The sequence below is a fragment of the Cinclus cinclus genome, chromosome 6 (assembly GCF_963662255.1).
Source record: "Cinclus cinclus chromosome 6, bCinCin1.1, whole genome shotgun sequence".
Lineage (NCBI taxonomy): Eukaryota > Metazoa > Chordata > Aves > Passeriformes > Cinclidae > Cinclus > Cinclus cinclus.
This window is the reverse complement of record NC_085051.1, coordinates 12,185,033-12,197,436: the sequence shown is the minus strand read 5'-3', so window position 1 is coordinate 12,197,436 and position 12,404 is coordinate 12,185,033.

Here is a 12,404-nt window from a genome sequence, read left to right as displayed (position 1 = left end):
AGCTCCATTTTCGCTAGGTCAATGTTAAAATGAATTTACCTAATCAAAGGTGATACAAACCCTTAACAGGTTTGTTCCACTTCTCAGAAATGCCATCTATGCTCAAATATAAAGTGACAAGTTGGGGGCCCATGTCTTTTATCCTTCATCCCACAACTCTGATTTCTCTCAGACAAGTCATCTGTTGTCTCCAATGGCTCTCGCAAGGATTGCGGGATCAGACACTTCACTACCAAGATCAACAGCACCATTTCACTCATCTCAGTCTTTTAATCTGAGAAAACATTTCATTTCTGCTCTAATGATACTTCTTCCTCCCCTTTACAACTGATACAACGGTACTCTAAAGAGCATGATACTGGGCTCAAGTTATATACCCTTAATACTCATTTTTAATTAGATTCCTTATCCCCAGCTGAAGTGGCTTTTCCTTCCCCCTTCATTCACAATACTTAATCCTAACAGTCCTTGAGAATATTTGATGTTAAATGTATCGTTTTACATTGAACTGTTTTCATGTAGTGTTTCCAACAACTCCTGTTTCCTAGTGATACTAGTTTGCAAGTGCTGAATATGTATTTCAGCCTAAGAGTGCTACCACCATAAATAATCACTTTCTTTTAGGAAGTGTCACAAGCTAAAAAGGAGGAGGACTTTATACCAAAGATTAAAGTCTAACAGTAAAAAGCATCCACACAAAAACTAACAAAACCACAGCCTTTTCTAGATTTGAGGCCCTTGAACACTCTAATATACTATTGGCCTCCATCAGAAAATGGTGAACTCAAAAAATGTTCCATCTTTATGTCTGTGTACTTTTCAACCCTGCAACCATCAAAAAGGGCAGACTTACTCCAAAATATACAGTACATTTCAACTTCTCCTATTTGGTAACTACAAGAAAGGCAAGGTTTTGATTAGAATGAAGTTAGCCATTGCCTGTCACAGCTGACTTCTGCAGCAGAGCAAACTAGCAGATATAATGCACTCACGAAAAAATATGCAGCACCGGATCAATGTACGTTTTATTCCTTTACTGCTCCATCATGTCATAGAGGCTGGATTACTCCCTGTGCAAACAGATTTTTTTAAACACTCTATCTGCTTACTCATTTCACATACCAACAATTAAAAAAAAAGTTTTCTAACCCCCAACACATTTGTACAGCAATTTAAGTCAACTACAATTAACACAATCTGTTGGAATTAATCATGCTACCTGATGTCAGTTTACTTTTTTTAAGCAGAAATCTGGTCTTTGCTATCAAAACATTTATGCATTTGAGAAATATCTTAACTCTCATTATCTCAAAATTTATAAATGCACTGCACAGTGTGTCGGTTGGCTTGCCCACAGCAAATTCTGCAGTGATTTACACAGTGGAACTGACTAAAATGTGAGCCTTAAAGTTTTTCTCCCTCAACCTTTCTCTCCCTGACCCCTCTCATCCCTCTTCTCTCAGTTCCTGACATTTGTTTGGGGAAGATACCTGCCAAAGTTCCACTGTGATCAGTATTTTCTAATATCAAGTCATGTTGCATCAGTCAAGTTATATTATGCCACTTCAAACATACAAAATGTTGTTACCTCCCTGGCATAACTTGACGTGGTGCCACAATACATCAAGTCAAAAACATTATTATTGTTGTTATTTTTTCAGCCTGCCCCTTCATCCTCAATGCTATCTGTGAAGACCCACAGAAAAGTATCATAGAGTCTCTACTACTTGTCGGCACTACAGAGCGTGCTTGCCAAGGAAGCTTTTTGCTCACAACCCTGGAGTGGAAACACAAATCCACAGTTACAGCACCGCTGGGGCAATCCCAGTGTCACACTGGGGCTGGCACACAGCCCTAAGGCCCCTAGCTGAAAGAGTGGGCAGCTGCTTCTGAGGCCAATGGCCACAGCCCAGCTTCCCAAGCAGCCTTCAGGAATGCAAAAGTAAGGGGCACATATCCACAAGGCAGCAAGCGTCCTCCTTGTGATGCACCAGGACTTCTGGGAGGGGTAATCCCGAAATCCTGCCTTCTATATGCAGTAATAACTATGAATACCCCACTGCTGCCAGAGACCTCAAAAGAAGAAAACCCCTCAAAGAAAAACTATGTGGCAAAGCCTCTCAAATCAAGGGGAGAATTGGATAGTAGCCACAAGGCTGGGATTTTTAGATGGTAAAAATCAGACCGGCTTCTGGGAAAAAGAAAAATAAAAGGAAACAAAAAAAAGGCCATTTATGGGAGTAAAACAGACTCATTTTTATTAACAAGCTCATTCAAGCTTGATTTCAAAAGGAATTGGTTTAGTTAGCAAAAGCTTCCATTTCAGTCCATTTGTAACCTACGCAGGTCCAGCATCCCCTTTTAACATTCACAGATGAGCGGGCAAGTGGAGCCCATTTGAATCAGGCAGAAAGAAACTTACAAAGGTAAAATGACCTCTTCATAAAAAGAGTTTCTTCTCCGAGTCTCACCTCCCGTCCCCCATTTCTCCAGTGCACTTTTAAAAGTGACCACGACTTCTCCTCGAGCATAACTACTCCATCAACAGCACGGGAGATTCCTAGGCATCACCCCACCTCGTTGCTCTGATCTTCGCATCCCTCCCATCAAGGGTTTGTTTCCTACTTTGCTCCTTTTTTAAGTGCACCCTGCACTAATTTCCTCTTTACCTCTCCCATCCACCACCATTATTCCCTGTTATACACAGGCGCTGGTGAAACCTCCTGGAAGGAGGCTGTTGAGAACTGTCTGGATAATCAAGGGTTCTAGTTTCATTTCTTTAAAGCACTGTCAGGCCGGCCCCGAGCTTCTCGTGTTTAATGAGTACGTCTGAGACACTTGAAAGAGCCCAAACAGCCCCATTAGGAAACCCTCCTCAGATCTCGGTCTGTGCTCGCAGCTCACCTGTGCCTCTCTCCCCTGCAATGGAGCAGCATCCTGCTGGCAGCCTGTCAATCACACGGGAACAGACTCGGGCTGGCAGGCACCCCCTGACAGAGAGTCACCGCGATGAAGACATCACCCGGTTATTATTATTAAGGGGTATTAACAGAGATGTTAAGAGCCCTTCCTCCCTCTTCCTGCAGCAGCTGGGCAAAATTCAGGGGATTCTTGCAACACAGGTTACTCCTGCAAGTGAGGTTGGAGAGAAGCACAAACCTTGTTCCACACAACAGTAAGAAATTACCTGTGTTTAATTCCTCGGTCATTACTTAACCTTTTTACCTAAGTGCACAGGGGGCGAGGGATGAGAAAAGTCTTCCTACTGTTCTCTCTCACTGACCAGTTAGATAAGTTCATTCCCTCTTCTCCAACACGCGCACTTTCCATGGAGCATTACAGACCCCATTAATAACACTACATCAGTTTGCTTCAGAGGGCTGCAAGAAACTGGAGGAAAAAAAAGACGCTGATTTGAGGGATTCTCCGAGGGCCCAAAGGCATGTGACGAGCTCCGTCCCCACGCACCTCTCGGCGGCAGTGAGCATTTAACCTTGTGCTTGTCAGCGCTCCGGCCCCCTCCCACAAGCCAGCCCGGACTGCTCTTCGTGCCCCGTCCCACTCGGCGGTGTCGCGGCGGGCACACTCTCCCCGTTCTGAGGCAGAAATTCCAGATCAAAAGAAGAGGGGAAGGGGAAGGAAAAGAGGGCGAGGGAAGAAAAAAAAAAAAAAAAGAAAGAAAAAAAAAAAAAAAAAAAAAGAAAACGGCGAAGGAGAGCATCTCCCACTTGTCTCTTGAGCCCGGCATCCACTTTTCCGAGTTGAAGCCCCCGCCAGCCCGGCACAGGGACGTGCTGTGGCCATTCACACCAGCAGCCAGGGCCGCCCTGCCCGCAGCGGGAGCGCGGCGCTCGGGCCCCCGCGGCCTCGGCAGCCGGCGGAGCTGGCCCGGCGGGGACCCGCGCCGAGCCCTCCGGCGCTGATGGCGGCCGCCGTGTCAGAGCCCCCCGGCCGGCCGCAGCGGCGGGGCCGCGGCCAGCCCTGCCGTGTCCCCCGCCCCGCCGGCCCGGCCACCGCGGAGAGCGACCCGCGGGAGCGGCGGGGCCGCCGTCCCGGGTGTCCCCGGCCCCGCTTTGTGAGCGGAGCCGAGCGAAGCGGGACAGGCCGGGCGGCAGCGCCGTGCCGCGGAGCGGGGCAGCTCCCCCGACCCCGCCGCCTCCCTCCGTGCCCCCGCCCGCGGCCGGGCGGCACCGGCGGGCTCCCCGCGCCCCGATCCCACCTACCGTCCTCCTTGTCCAGCACCATTGTCCCGGGCGCCGAGGGCGGCCGCCGCCGCCGCCGCTCCGGCTCCTTGGGGCGCTCCCCCTCCAGCCGCCGCTCCGGGCTCCGGGGCGGGCGAGGCGCCGGGCCGGGCACCGGGGCGCTGCCGAGGCGGGGGCAGCGGTGCGGCCGCCCCGGCGCTGCCCCGGGACGCGAGTTTGGAGCGGGGCTGCGGCGGGCTAGGGCCGCGCTGGGTGCCGGAGAGCTGGAGCCGGGCTCCTGCACCAGCCGCCTCGCCCCCGGCCCCGCCGCTGCAGCTCGAGTGCCAGTTTAGGGATCAAAGAAGGAGGGAACGGGATGGGAGGGGTGGGGGGGGAAGAGGAAAAAGGTAAGGGAGGACCAATATCGGGGGCTGTTCCCCCTGCTCCGTTCTTGCCCAACCTGCGCTGTCAAAAATTGTCTTAATGTAATCGCGTGTGATCGCTCACAACCTCTCTCCCCTTTGCTGTTGCTACTGCAAGAGCTTTCCAGGCTTCTAAAGTGCTTTTCTCTTGATTTCACTCTAAATCTAAAATTATATTCAAAGGAAAGGGGGGTGGGAGGGAGGAAAGATGTGAACCTATCACTGAAAGCAAAAGCACTTGCCGCCTGCCTCGCTCGCTCTCTCTCTCAATTTATGTGCTTTGCACTCTCTCCTGCTGCTGAATAAATGCACACATTTCCCAGGGACCCTCAGATTCCCCTGTTAATTAAATCAATTCATTATGCTCAGATCTGATTAGCAGCCCCTTCCCCCCCTCTTTGAATCAATTATTCAATACACAAACATAATTGCCTGTGCCAGAGGTGTCTAAGTATTAGCTTATTTAACTCCAAGGACACTAATTACCCCTAGGGCAAGGGAACTTTTCTCATTAATTCTGACAAAACACAAAAGCACAGTTAAAGTGTGTGTGTATATACGTGTGTGAGAGAGAAGATGGGGGAGCGCATAGCCGAGTAAGGGAGGCATTACTCTAACACGCGTGTTACTGTATAAATAAGCTCAATTTTTCTTTCTACCTTCGCTTTAGATTTTTTTTCCCCCCACATCTTGCCTTTGCTAAACTTGCCCCGTCTGCCTCTCTGTTTTTAAAGTAAGGAACAGATTGGCATTGCAGTGGTGTCAGTTCTGGAATGAAAGTGCTCGCATCCAAAACCAGAAAGAAAAAAGTATATGGGACTGATAGGGAGCAAAGCAGAATTTGAAAATAGTTAACTAAAGCAGAAAACTCTGTAGCAGACAATCTTCCGCACTTTAAAAACCCGTGAAAGGTGTAGCCCTCTAAAGCAGCAGGTAAGATGATACATAGTCTAGTATGTACTGGGAACAGTTCTGAATTGTTTACCGTTTGAATTAATGTCAGTGCCCACTATTAATGTACTTACTTCCTATGTTTACCATAATGGGCTTGATTTCCATTAGCTGAAGCTGGAATGCTAAAAAGAGCTTGGGCAAGACTGATGCAAACCGAGATCGACCATCATTGTGGTGTCTGAGACGCATGACTTCTGGCTGGCATGTTACCCAAGTTTTACCTCTCTGTGAACTTCCTTTAAATTAAAAAAAAAAAAAAAAAGGTAAGGAAGAAAGTAGTAATTGATTCCCCAAAATTAGGTTTTTCCTTTCTAAAGACCTGTATTGTTCATGTCCTCAATGTGCACAGAAGTATTGAAGATTTTCTTTTTGTTTCCTTAGGCAATGCATGAGCTGATCCATTAATCCATTTGGCTTTATATATCAGGAAACTAATATTAGCTCAGCTCATCTATTAGCTTTTATTTAGGTCCCACCATGTTGCCTTTTTTTTGGGGCTTTTCTTCAGGCTGGTTCCCCTTGAGGGGAGACAGAAATTTTTTTCATAGGTTTTAGGGGAGATAGTGCTGCACGTCATCTCATGAGAACTGTCAGGTCCTCAGTTCCCCATCTTCACATTCACCCCTGTCAAGATACCCGTTATTAAACTTGCCTGTTTGGCAACTCTACCCACTCTCTTTAAGGCACACCTTGTACACATCACCTATAGCCAAGGGGGTCAAAAACCCCACAAGCACCTCCTCTTCACCCCTACAATAAACCAAACAAACCCATAGCTAAGACTGCTCGGCAACAAACAATAAATATGACTGGGAACATAATGCTGTTCTTCGTTAGTGCAGTATGGTTTTTTCTGTAAGTACACACACATAAGGATAAAAATGCTTTCAGCTTTGTAACACAACAAACCCTGTTAATTCTCTGGTTTTTAATTTCCACTCTGTGGCAAATACTGCACCCACAGGAACTTGGTCCTTCTAACTCCATGAATAATTTTTTTTTCCTCCTTTGAAAGAACACAGCAGCATTTGAAAAATACTGACCCTGGAGAACATCATGCTTCAACTCATTTCTGAGCATGCTTTTGGTCCTTGAGCCCATTCTTTTTCTCACTGTGGCCAAGGAGACCTTTGGGTGCAAAGCCTGAATTTCAAGATCTTGGTATGCAGGTCTTGAGCCTTAATTCTGAGCTTGCCACGGGGATGGTGTGGTTTAATCTAAGCACAGACTTACTGAGTGGCAGAAGTCTGTCTGCATGCACTGGAGCTCAAGGTCACTGTTGGGATGCCAAGGGTAGAATGGGAAAAACTGAGGAAACAGAGGCTGACTTTGGTATCGTTCTTCAGAAATGATGTTTGCACTTGAGCCAACAAAGTTGGGGTCACTGGGCATGAAAAAGACCTGAAGGGAAAAAGCAAGAGATAATTTTGCACTTGTGTGGGCACATGAGAGAACATCACACAAGGGGAGAAAAATAATGCCAAAACCACCAAAACATTTCATTCCCAAACACACATCCTGCAGTTTGAACAGTCTGCTGCAATCCTGCAGTTACAGTCATGGGGGTTTTTAGGTTTACAGCTTTAATAAGGTGAAGAGACAAACCCCAGTGTAAAGGTTCCCACTCTACGTAAATTACTTTTTCTAGTGTGGTGAAGCATTGTCCTACGTTTGTTTCCATTATATCTGCTCAGTGAGTAATTTCAGAGGAATGAGAAAGTTTCAGTAATTTTTGAGCCTCCTTCACCCAGTAGATTAAAAGTCTCATACAAAGAATTTTACCACACTTATTTTTTTAGTACCTTGACACTAGAGAAAAGCAGCTAGATTACTCCTTTAGAAAGTGCTTGTGTAGGCAACCAGCCCCGTAAGGAGTTACTGGGAAAACTTGACACGGATCAGTGTCTGGGAATAAGCCTCAGCTCTCCAACTCTCCATTCTCTGGAGCAAAGCACTAAAACAGCTCGCTGCTGGAGGGGGACCAGACAACACCACTGCCGAGGTGCCAGTTCATCACTGATGTGCACTGGTTTTCATGCAATGATGGTACCTCACACGCTCCCTGGCTAGGCAGTTCTGAGAAGCCATCACACTCAATACTGCAGAAACTACAGGAAAAAAAGGGAGCAGCTGTGCTCTGCCTAGGAAAGTTTCTGGTCTAACACTAATTCCTGCTATTCCTAGTGCATGAGGGAAGAGGCACGGGGGAATGAACACACCTTTGTGCAGCCAGGGCTTGGGCTCAGGCCTCTGGGTCTAACTTGAGGCTCTTGCTCACTAGCTGCTCATACTTCTTCCTTTTGGCTTGAGCACAAGCAGGAGAAAATGAAGTTTCTTAAGAACAACACCCTATTCTTATTAAATTGCAAAGTCCGCAATATACTTAAGTCAAGCCTTTAGCAGACCCGTGAGGTTTCATATTATCCTATGCTTGAATGAGGCAGATGACTGGAGCAAAAACCAGCTAATGACATAAAAGCATTCTTCTACTTTCAGTCTTTCTTAATTAAGGACTTGGTTAATGTTTCAGTGTTGGGAATTATAAGGCTTCATCAGGGAGGTTAATATGTTTTTTTATTTTATCTTTCAGCTGGCAGGATTAAAAAAAAAATCACAATAAAAGTGAAGGTGATTAAGTCACGTGTGCCAGTCAGAATCCCACAGTGAAGCAGCACCAGGTCGTACCAAAGACTGCCCTACACATGGTGAATTTAGCAGTTGTTTTCAAAGTCAGATTTCTCTGCAGATAAGACTTTTATCTGGCAGTTTGACACATGGGTTTTATTTCTTGAATTCACACAAATAACCGAGACAATTTGCACAGTTCTGTACGAAGTTAGCTACAAAACATATCTGTATTTTTACCCATTTCAGAATCACTTACACCTACCTTGTTGGTGTCAGAAGAGAGTGGCCACAGGCCTGACCTCATACCACAATTCAGCAGCCCTGTAAAGGAGGAAAATCACAAGTGCTCTGAGAAGTTATGTTCACACAGAACACGGGTGGCAGTTCAAAAGACCACTTAAATACATACCTGATATCTACAGACCTCAATTATTTCTAAACTCTGGCCTGCTCTACTTCTCTGCCTATGCATTGTGAAAATAAATAAATCACTCGATTCTGTTACTAGGTTTTACGTGAAATGAATATTAAATATTTTCATAAATATAGGCTAACCCTTAATAAAGAAAATTGTGTGTTAAAAATACAACATTTCCTTTGATAGAAGAAAATGGCAAAGCTTCAAAAATAAAACCTCTAGAGAATGAGTTCTTTGCCACTGTGATATAAGGCTGGAACTTTAAGCCATTAGGCTTTACAGTCTGTAATGACCTTTTAGAGAACTTTACAGTGGATAAATTAGTTATTCAGAAGTTTTGCTGCTGCTCTCCATAGCAAAAAAAGTTAAAAAGATTTTTTTTTCCCAAAAATAAAAGTAGCAAGACCAAAAGTTTTGGACCATTTCTTGTTTCATAAGAAGTTTAATGGGCAGATTCTGCACCTTTCATGTCCAGAACAGCTCAGTTGCAATGGAATCCATGAATTTTCTTTCTGCATGAGAAACTGGTATCAGGAAGGTTTTATGAATGGGAAGAAACTGCTGGGGGGGTGAGGTTGGGTGTGACATGCTGCAGATCTGCCAGTGTCTCCCCAGCACCAATACAGGCAGGGAGAGGTCTGAGGACCCAAAGGAACAGGTTTAGAGGCGGCCCAGACAAGGAGCTGGGACACGCTGGATTTCCCAGGGAAAAGCACAGAGGAGATGCTTTCCCAATAGAAGCTTCCTTTCTCCTTCCACCTCTCAAAACTCTCCCAGGCTCAAGTGAGATGTGTTCTTCCATTTGCATGGTCCATCAGGTCTCAACACTGATGTAAGATTTCAATCCATATCAAACTGAAGTTCAGCAGAAGTTCAGGAATGCACCTTTAGCTCAATCTTTCTGAGCAAAACCAACACATGGACTCTGACTGCCACCTCACACAGCAGTGGCTGTGCAGAGTTTCTTAAAAACAAGTGGAAATGAATCCTTAACACACATACCCCAACAAAAAGACACCTCCAAGCTTACAAATAAACTCTAGTGACAGTGTTTTCATAAGGGCCCTTGCTTTCATTTGGATCAATAATTGACTTTTCTGTACATTCTTCTCTACTTCAAAATTCATTGCTACTGCATTGTTCTTCTGCAGATAGTCCTGCCTTTTACTCCTCACCTTGGTGGGTGTAGCAGATAGACCTGAGAGACAAATCTAGCATCCGTACGTCTGCCTCAGTTGTTTCATGGAGGAATCCAGTGAGACACTGTCTGCTTCTGGAGTGACACATGGAGTTCTCGGGCTTGTTGCCACATACTCTGTTGTGATCAGAGCTTATTGCTCCCAGCCTGATGTCAAGCAGAGACTAATCAAATGTGAGATGGGTGAGCAGAGACAGAGCCGTGGAGCTGCCTTTTCAAAATCTCTTACTATCAGCTCTTCTTTAAACTGCAGCAGCACATAGGGGTCCCAGTCATGGAGCTAGACCACAACATATTGTTCAAAAATCTCAGTGCCCTTCTTCAATAAGACAGCTTCTTTCTTCACTGCCTTGCACTAAAAAGACCAGGCAAAACTGACACAGAGTAGTTGGAGATGGAAACACATGAATTCAAAAGATAAAATGCAATGTCAGGCTCATGTTGCTTTGTGATAACAATACCCTAAGACACTGCCAGTTTTGTGTATTCCTATGTTTTGTGGCTCCCTCTGCCTCTACTAGGCATGGATGACATTTACCAGGTCTTCATAACATCATTCTAACAACATATCAGCTAAAAATGTTGATCCCATAGGAAAATGGCTGCTGGCACAGGAGCTGTAGGTGCACACAAAGGATATGGTGTGGCAGCTGAACACACAACAGAAGAATTCCAGCTATTCCCATGTCAGGGAAGGTCTGCTGCACTGGGCTGTGTTTTGCACTTGAATTCATCAGCATCCAGTTCTATCTGAATCTAATGGTGATAATCTTCTCCATTCATTAACGTGTGAGATGAGAAAGCACATACACCAACCAAACAAATTAATATTTTGGTGTTTCTTTGCTTGTTTGAAAATAAATCCATCCTGTGAAATTACAAGATTTCTCCCTGAATCCAAAGAAAGAAACAAGTTCAATGAAGATGAAAGTTAGAGAAGATGTTCTGATAAAAGCAGGCAGGTGGAGGCTCTAATGAAGGCATACACTATAGTGCACATCTTGCCAAGATTTCTTAATGAATAATATGTGCAGTCAGATGAGAATAGTATTGATTGAGGTCTGCAGGGAAAGTTTTCTAGGAAAAATTTTTATTCTAGGAGCAGAGTCCTTTTTGGAAGATTTTGATCTTTTCCTGCTGCAACCTTTCTCCTCCCCTCTCTTTGTGCTACCCAAAGCAACTGACAGCCAAAAAATGAAAAGTCTCCCCTGCATCTAATGTATCCATCAGATCCAAAAAGAAATTTATACACCAGTACTAAGAATGGCTGCACCATTCTCCTTAGCTGGTAGAGGACACAGCAGTGTATAATTAGGACTGGATTACTTCACTCAGAACTGGAACAGAGACCAGATGTCTTGCATTAATATTGGCATTTAATTTCACACACTTTCTTTGCCATGTTTACAAAACCAATTTGCCTTCCTATCTTGGATCTTGCCTTTTGTTTACTCTCAGGCTGCTGTAATGCAAACAAAAAGCCACCAGTGGCAGTATGAAAGTACATGTTGAAGTTCAGGCCCTTAAAAAGTGGGTAGAGCTTAGGGTTTAATTACTAACATAAAATACCAACTTATTTTCTGATTGTTGATGAGATTGATATGGTTGGTATGTTCCACTGATGCCAACTCAGACAAAAGAGGTCATGACATTATAATGTATTTGTGAACATCAGCCAGCAGTGAAAGATACACCTCTTCCAAATTAATGTCACCAGAATCTATCTGTAATACATATGAGAGATGTATCCCCCTTCTCAAACATAGCTAACCTTTTTTTCACCTGTTTTTCCACACAGGGGACTTCAGTCTTGATTTTGCTCCAGTTCAACTTTTCATATACAAAATCCTTCCAAAGGGCCTACAACAAAATTTCATGCTGTTAAAAATATTGGCCCCAATTCTGAACTGCAGCCAGCTTGCATTTGATAGCAGCTTTATGGCTGCAGCTGGTTTCTGGAGGTTTCTTAGGAGGCAAAGATGATCTGTCTCAATGTAGGAGCATCCAAAGGCTGATCACAATGTTCCACACGACAGCAGCACAGAATGACTGTAATATGGGCAGCATGGAAGCAGCAGGGTGATGCTGACAAACTCTAGAGTCAATACACGGATGCAACCCAAATTGCCTCACCAGTGAAACTCTTCTTCTGTGACAGCTTTGGCTTCAAGACATGCTGTTTGCTTTACTTGGTGATGGAGAGTGTCCTTCAAACCCTGCCCTGTAGCACCAGGAACACACCTGTACCACCTGTTTGCAGGTGGCAGCACCTGTCTGTATCATACAAACCTGTTTGTTTCCTACAGAGGCAGGAAAAGCTATGCATGATACAAATTTGGCAAGATGACTCAACTCTACCCAGACCTATAACCAAACCCAAAGTTACTGCCTTAGTTCCCCTGTGATAACAGACACTTAGAGAAGGGGGTGATTTCTGTAACAGGGTCTGAGAGATTTTGAGGAGATTTTGTGCTTGTAAAGCATTCCCATGACAAACAATCCTTTTTCTGTCTGCTATATGTACACAATGGCAGCAACTCTCCTAGGCCTAAAGACTGTGTTGGATACCTGAACAAAATGGCAAATTAGGAAAAGACAACTGA